The sequence below is a fragment of the Berghia stephanieae genome, chromosome 6 (genome assembly GCF_034508935.2).
Source record: "Berghia stephanieae isolate SIO BIC M18660-M18661 chromosome 6, UCSD_Bste_1.3, whole genome shotgun sequence".
Lineage (NCBI taxonomy): Eukaryota > Metazoa > Mollusca > Gastropoda > Nudibranchia > Aeolidiidae > Berghia > Berghia stephanieae.
The window spans coordinates 11403838-11411337 of NC_088365.1; the positions used below are offsets into that span (position 1 = coordinate 11403838).

Genomic DNA, 7500 nt, shown 5'->3' on the forward strand with positions numbered 1-7500 from the left:
ATAACAAGGTCCACATGAAGAGTGATACAATGAAGACTTCACGATTCGACGCCACTCATCACGGTCTTGGTGGGCCTTCTTCATTAGATTGTTCCACGTCAATCCTGTCCAGTCTTTAATGTTATCCTTTCCTGCCACACTATCCTCTGTCTTCCTCTTCTTCGGCAGCCTTTTACTGTGATGTGCCCTGCCTGCCATATATTGTCTTGCATAAGCTTTCGTGTCTTACGAGGTGACTTACTTATCCGAACCAGCGACCACCTGAGCTCTAGCCCTTCGATCCTTACGAAGTGACAAAACCAAGACAATTTCCTTCTCTTTACCATTGCAAGTAGTGATTCTCGCCTTCCTGCCAGTTCTTTTACTTCGTCCAGAACACTTACATAGGTCCTATATTCCATGTTTGTTATTGAGTCAGAACCATAATATAAATTTTAATTCAACCAGCATTATTTAATTTATTCCTTTAATATGTTTCTTATGCAGAACATTCGATGCATAAACATAAATATGAATGAACACATGAAATAAGAAGACAAACAAAACTCTTTGAGCTAAGATCAGATTCCTTTCAATGAATTTAACAAGTTAACTCTGCCATTCTCTGAAAAATAACAGATTAAAAAATTTGGCCAGAAAACTAGTCCTCTAAATAATAATCGATTTAAATAAGCCTCATCTTGGAAAAAAAAAACCCTCTCAAAACCTGGGGGGGGGGGGGACTTCACGAAGCCCCAGGTTTGAGAGTCTTTTTGTCAAGAGTAGGATTATTTAAATCGACCGATATATTTGAAGGACGAGTTTTACTGGCCAAATTTTTTAATCCGTTCTTTTCTAGAGTATGGCAGTGAACTATCTGAAAGGATATATATATATATATATATATATATATATATATATATATATATATATATATATATATATATATAACTTAATCTAGTCTTCCTAATGCCTGTTTTGTTATCAATGTGTTAGGAATCTCATAGCTAGATAGATCATCATTATACGCTTCGACAGTTTGTATTTTACACAACTATCTATTCGGGTGTGGTGTAACTTTCGACGGCACTCAACTCTTGTGCAAATCTCGAATTTCTATAAACCTTTGAGAATGAATGTGTTGCCTCCCCCCCCCCCCCCCCAACCGGTAGTACAAATTATGGTTTTGTTGTATATCAGATACATAACACTGATTTTTAACTCACTCAACCCTAACACCGACCATATCGGCCTTTTTCAAAAAACTGCCAAATTCCTGTCCTGTGACGATAATTGGATCCTTGAAATATTTGATGCATATATTGTTAGCAAATACTTGCTTATACAGTCTCACTACACATTACTAACTTGTATGAAACATAAAAAACGAAAATCGAGAGAGATTCAGGATAGATATGACGTTTTATATTGACTGGGGTAGAGGAAAATACCCTGTCCTTTTTTTTTTTTTGCATGATGGCTTTAAGTCGAATTTTTAACAAAATGGAGTGTTTTGTTGTATACACCTATGAATTCACCTGATGCAAATTGCCATCATCTAGCATCCTCATAAAAGTTTGTAACAATCAGACTTTTTAAAGTTTTATTATATATTAATAAAGTCTGTCCCCAAGGGGGCTACTCATTCCTGTAACAGCAGTGAAAATTAACCAATTAAAATCCTCTTAACAATAGAAGTGCAACTAACAATGTTTTATCGCCGTAGCTGCCCCTTTTCCATCACGGCCGAAACTACAAACACATGGTTTTTTCAATCAGTGTGATTTCCAGTTCAACACCGCTTCAAGAATGGTGAGTAATGTTCAACATTAGACCATGACCCTCATTCCTGTTACCAGGGCTTGTTATTTAAATAAGAACTTGTATTAAAAATAAAAAGTATCAGTATATAGCTTTTTTAAGGCTCTAAATAATAGTCATACTTTAATGTTGGAGTAAATCATATTTTAGGGATAGTATGAATCGAAGCGAGATAAACTCATCCCTGTTACACTCATTCCTGTTACACCTTGTTTTGTAACAGGAATGAGGGATGTAACAGGAATGAGGAAAACATAACAGGAATGAGTAACAGGAATGAGGAATGTGAACTTTCATAAAATGAAACACATGTTTTATTGTCAGTAAGTCCTTTGGAGCATAATGTCCCATAGAATCGGAGCTTATCCCTGTTGCTGTAGCATGAAACAGACATTTAACTTATGAATACGAGGTTGGTCTATAGCAAATTACATTCCCCAGCAGCACTGGTACAATGATATACACCTGGGTGAAGCAAAGTGAAGCAACCGGAATGAATTTCATTGATTAAAGAAACCACTCTATGGTTGTGGAGGTTTTTGAACCTGTTACCTCCCAGTCGGGAGTCCCTTTCGGTAACCACTCGGCCACGGCGCCTCCACATGGTTTATCGATTCATAGCATATTCTTTTGTTTCATAAGGATGCGTTTGGTAAAGTGTTTTGTAAACCACTGAAGTGTTACAGGCCTATGTCCATTGAAGTGGTAACATTCATTGTTACAACGTTACCACTAAAAACAATTTTTATTGTTTACATATTAATTTCTTCCATTGCTGAAAGACTATTTTTAGTGCAAAGTTACCTTGCCAATACCAAATGCCTAATGTCCAAAAATAGTTTGTTGCCTGTTAGGCTCAGATACATTTTAGATGATTACTATGGTTTTAACGGCCCGGTATCGCTTGTACAAATGTGACATTGTATCACATAATAGTCTTCTTTGTTTCTTGACTTTATTCATGTTACACCTTGTTTTGTAATAGGAATGAGGGTGGCGAAATGTAACTTGATATTATTGTTCATTTTCAAGCGTCATAGCTTTGATGTAACGATTGTTTTATTTTGTTTTCTTATCACAAAGGCCAAAAAAGCCATGATGTCAGCCGAGATCAACGACTTTACCGTCAAAGACGAGATGGAGTTCCTATTCGACGTGCTGTTAATCTTAAAAAAGAACAAGACAAATACCAGAGCGACAAATCGAATGGAAAGAAAAAGTCCATAAAAGATAAGACACCAAGAGAACAACGCAAACAAAGAAAGAATTGGATAAAAAATTATCACACACACTTCAAACCGGAAACAGCAAAGTCTTGACCTGAGTTACACTCCTTCCTCACACTCAAAATCTCCACTCCAGTATGTCTCTCGTCAAAGATATCAAGCTACTAAAACAGCCGATGAAACCTAAATGTTGAAAAACCAAAGTCTTGAAGAAGTGAAAAGGCTGTCCTCTCTTTCTCAATCGAAAAAGAAATCCGAAAAGTACAAAAAGCGCTTGGACAGGTCATTAAAAATTTAAAAACTTTCGTTGACAACCCGATCAAAAACTAGAAAAACTTTTGAAAGATAGCATAAAAAACAAGAAAGTGAAAAGAACATTACAAAATCATTTTGCACTCCTATAAGACATCAAACATTTGAGGAACAGAAGGCACATGTACACATCCATAAAACATCTGGCAGCTGGTATGACTCTCAAAAAATATAAAGTCTTGGAAAAATTCGGAAACGACGTCAAATGCCTCCAAAATTTCCAAATCTTGTCAAGAAAATAGTAAGAGATTTTTTCCTGAAAGGTGACACTTCTAAATTAGCTCCAGGAAAGAGAAATACAAAAACAAGAAATAAAGTCAAGAAACAAAGATGACTAATATGTGATACAATGTCACATTTGTACAAACGATACATCTCTTCCAACCCATACGTATCGTTTTCTTCATTCTACCGACTTAAGCCATTTTGGGTTGTTACTCCAAGAAAAAGGGACAGAGAAACATGTGCATGTAAAAAAAAAGTGAAAACATTAACATGCTTGCTTCAGCGCTTTGGAGAAAAGGAGTCAAGAATGTTCAATAATGTTGTTGGTCACATCAATTAAATTTCATTCATTTCTACAAAGTGATTTGAAGCAACAGGTTTTCAAAGGTAATGATGGAGACATGCCCGAAGTTGCACCGGTTGACTTAAACAGTGATTCAAGGGATGAACATGACCAAGATGACATAGACATTAAGGTGATGCCGACTGAAATCGATTACAATGGTTTTATCAAAGATTGAATGAATGGAAATCATTTGATGAAGTGGTTGATGAATGTGAAAATCAAGCATTAAGTGTTTGTGAAATAGTTGGGGCCAGCAGAAGTGTAATCAAAACTCGCATTGGTATCGACAACAGGTGTACACTTTTAATTTCAAATGATATACCTAGATCTCTGTGTGATGGGAAACAGTTATTTCCAGTCAAGCTGAGGGCCGATGGGGATTGCCTGCCTGCCTGTGGTGCAGTGTATGCATTTGGCAAAGACACACAAATAGACGAAATACGAGTAAGATTGATACAAGAGCTGGTTTTACACAAGGACAAATTTTTTGTCAGATTCAAACCTTGCATCACTCAATGACAACATCCAGACAGTTGTTGAATTTTGTCACAAACTTGGACCATTATATTCCCGATGTTAACATAAGGGATAAAGATACCCTGGAAGAGTTGTTCAAACTGGACGTTATGTCATTAAGTAAACCAAAATCATACATGGGTATGTGGTAGCCCTTTTCGCTCTTTCCATTGTTTTAAAAATGCCTCTTTTGTCTGTTTATCCAAACATTCCCAACTGCCACGAAAGAGTATCCTGAATTTAACAATGTTGGTGCTCTTTTGTGGGTCTCTACCAACATAAGCCCCAAATAATCGTATAGGCGCCCTAACCATTTTGTTCCCCTTCTGAGTTTCAATCACTAAGCGTATTGAATTTATAATCCTTTCGAATAAATATGTTGTAATTACTCATTCCTGTAATAGAAAACTCATTCCTGTTACGTCCACTCATTCCTGTTACACAAACTCATTCCTGTTAAGAATGACGTTTTCATGTTTTTCATGCTAAATATAAATACTTGAAAGGAAATATTATTTGTGGTGGTTTAACACTTATATACCTAGACTATGGTAAACAATTTTTATTTTTGCCATTTTCCTATAAATTTTTGGAGATGATGATTCCTCAAATAATATCCTTTGTTTTCAAAAACTGATTTCTGAATGCCTTTTATAAAACAATAAATGTCATTTTGTTGTCAAAATTAGTATCAATGCTCTGTGTTTATTGTTTTTCAATGTTTTATTTCAATAATTGTCCAAAAATGTGTTAACTTATGTAATGTGACATATTTTTTCAAGCGTAACAGGAATGAGTCACATGTGGATCGTGATTCACAAATACAGATTAAGTGACCACTGGAAACTCATTAAGCCCTGTTATTACAATTTTATGTCGCATACATATCACAGAAAGCATACACAAAATAATGAGTATGTTGGAAATACTTGACTTTTCAAAAATTGGAGTACTCGAATTTGGCGTTATTTGAAAATGGCCGATATCCGTAGTTTACCCGGGGTTACTTTTACCCCATGCCTATTTATTACATTTTTCTGAGACAAATTATAGGTGTAGTATCAAAGCGAATGGTTTAAGTTTTTACATGTTAATGGAAGTTGAATATAAACGATCTATTTACTTACTCATTTTTAATACATTTTATTAAAGTTTGAAAAGTAGCAAAAAATTTCTAGGATTGAGTGAGTTAAGAATGAATGACCTGTATAGTTAAGTTTTATGTTTTGTTAATTTAAGTGTCTACATTTATAATAGTCCTCAAATAAACTTTGGACAACATGGGTGATTCTTGTTGACATCAGACATCTTGTTTGATGGATTATCTGCATTCCACCATGGAATGCCTCGGCAACGAGATTTAATGGTGCTGTTGCGAAAAGGCGTAATTAAAATAAAATAATTTAAAGATTTAAACCATCCAAGTTTCATTCCTATGACTATGACCTTAATTGTTAGATCTAAATATCCTGACATAATACCATATTGAGGCGGTAGGTTGCATATATTCTATAGTCTAAATTTAGTGTAGATATACAGTCTTAGACTCACGGCGAAGTGGCCGAGTGTTTAAGGCATTGCACTGTGACCCGGGAGGACCCAGGTTCGAGCCCCGCTCCAGACACTTTCGTTTTTTTTCCCTGAGCAAGATTATTAACCCCCAATTTGTTCACTGTGACAACATGGGTGATTCCTGTTGACATCAGACATCTTGTTTGATGAGTAATCTATATTCCTTCGTGGGATGTCTCGGCGACGATGTCTTATGATGTCGTGGCGGAAAACGCATAATTTTTTTAAAATATAGTCTTAGACTCACGGCAAAATCAAAATTAGTCCAGGGAGTTCGAACAAAAAATCTTTGAAGTTTCAAGTTAAAAAGAACGTTTAAAGAAGCTGGGGGTATTTTATCTACCGATTTCAAAAATAAAAAAAAATATCTAACTAAAATGTGACCCATCGCCAAAAACGGTTTTATCTTGGGGTAGACCAGACAACAAAAAGGGATTTTAAAATTAACAGAACCAGAAATTTGAAATTATCTTTTTTTTCATTTAAGAAGATATATTTTAAAAATAGATAAAGATGAATTTTTTAAAAATCCCTTTGTTCATCCCATAGGGGAAATTCGTCTCTTGGGTTTATTCCAAGGAAAGACTGGAATAACCCAGGCGTCAGCCGCAGTGCAGCGCCACAAAATGAGCTAGGGCGAGGTGACTTGCTCAAGGCCACACAGCGCAGCAGCGGGTGAACGAACTCTGTATCTTTCGGGTACGAAGCAAAGACCGTACCGTTGAGCCAGCTGCCCCCCCCCCCCCTCACTATTCTTATCAACAAAACCTAAACATAACCCTATTCTCTTATTTTCCATGTTAAATTCAATTCTTATTAACACGAACACCCCTTATTGCAATGCAATGGATTACGAATTAAATGATAAAAAGGCGTATCTAGATGTTAGTGCACAACAGAATAGAAGCGTTATGTTCATTATAGGGAATGAGATTAGCGGAAGAGTAGCGCCCCTTGATTGGACATCACCTTACAGAGAGAACGTCAACTTAAAGATCGCTGAGAAACTATTTAACTAACCGCGCGGTTTCACGGGAAGCGAGGACGAGAGACGAATGCGCAAAACCATATTGACATTCTCTCTCTAAAAACATCTCCGCCGGTGACGTCCAATCAAGGGACGTTACTTTTTTTTTTTTAAATGAGCTTTATATAGAGTAATATCCACTAAATCTGCTCAAGGCGCTTTACAAGGGGTCCCTGGTCAACAGCAACATTTAACATGTAGGACGGGACGTGACGCCTGTTAGGCGATATTACAATTTTTCGGACAAAGACAACGCTGTTAACGGCCAGGTACTCATTTTACACCTGAGTAACGTGAGAGAATGTGAGTAAAGAGCCTTTTCCAAGAACTCAACTATGCGCCGAGCGCGAGGCTCGAACCCAGGACCTTCCGATCCGAAAGCGAGTGTCATACCACAAGACCACATAGCCACACTCTTCCGCTAATCCATTCCCTAGACGTAAGAAAACCAAAGCACAGCTGAGTGCTTACCTCTA

General features: G+C 36.6%; 1 long non-coding RNA gene across 1 annotated transcript in view; it reads right to left on the minus strand.

Annotated features, from left to right (window-relative positions):
* Positions 1–7495: 7495 nt before the first annotated feature.
* The window catches only part of LOC144974480 (uncharacterized), a 20740-nt gene continuing 20735 nt past the window's right edge, over positions 7496–7500 (minus strand). The window contains exon 3 of the long non-coding RNA XR_013645750.1: positions 7496–7500. This exon is cut by the window's right edge and continues 67 nt beyond it. This is a non-coding gene — a long non-coding RNA (uncharacterized LOC144974480).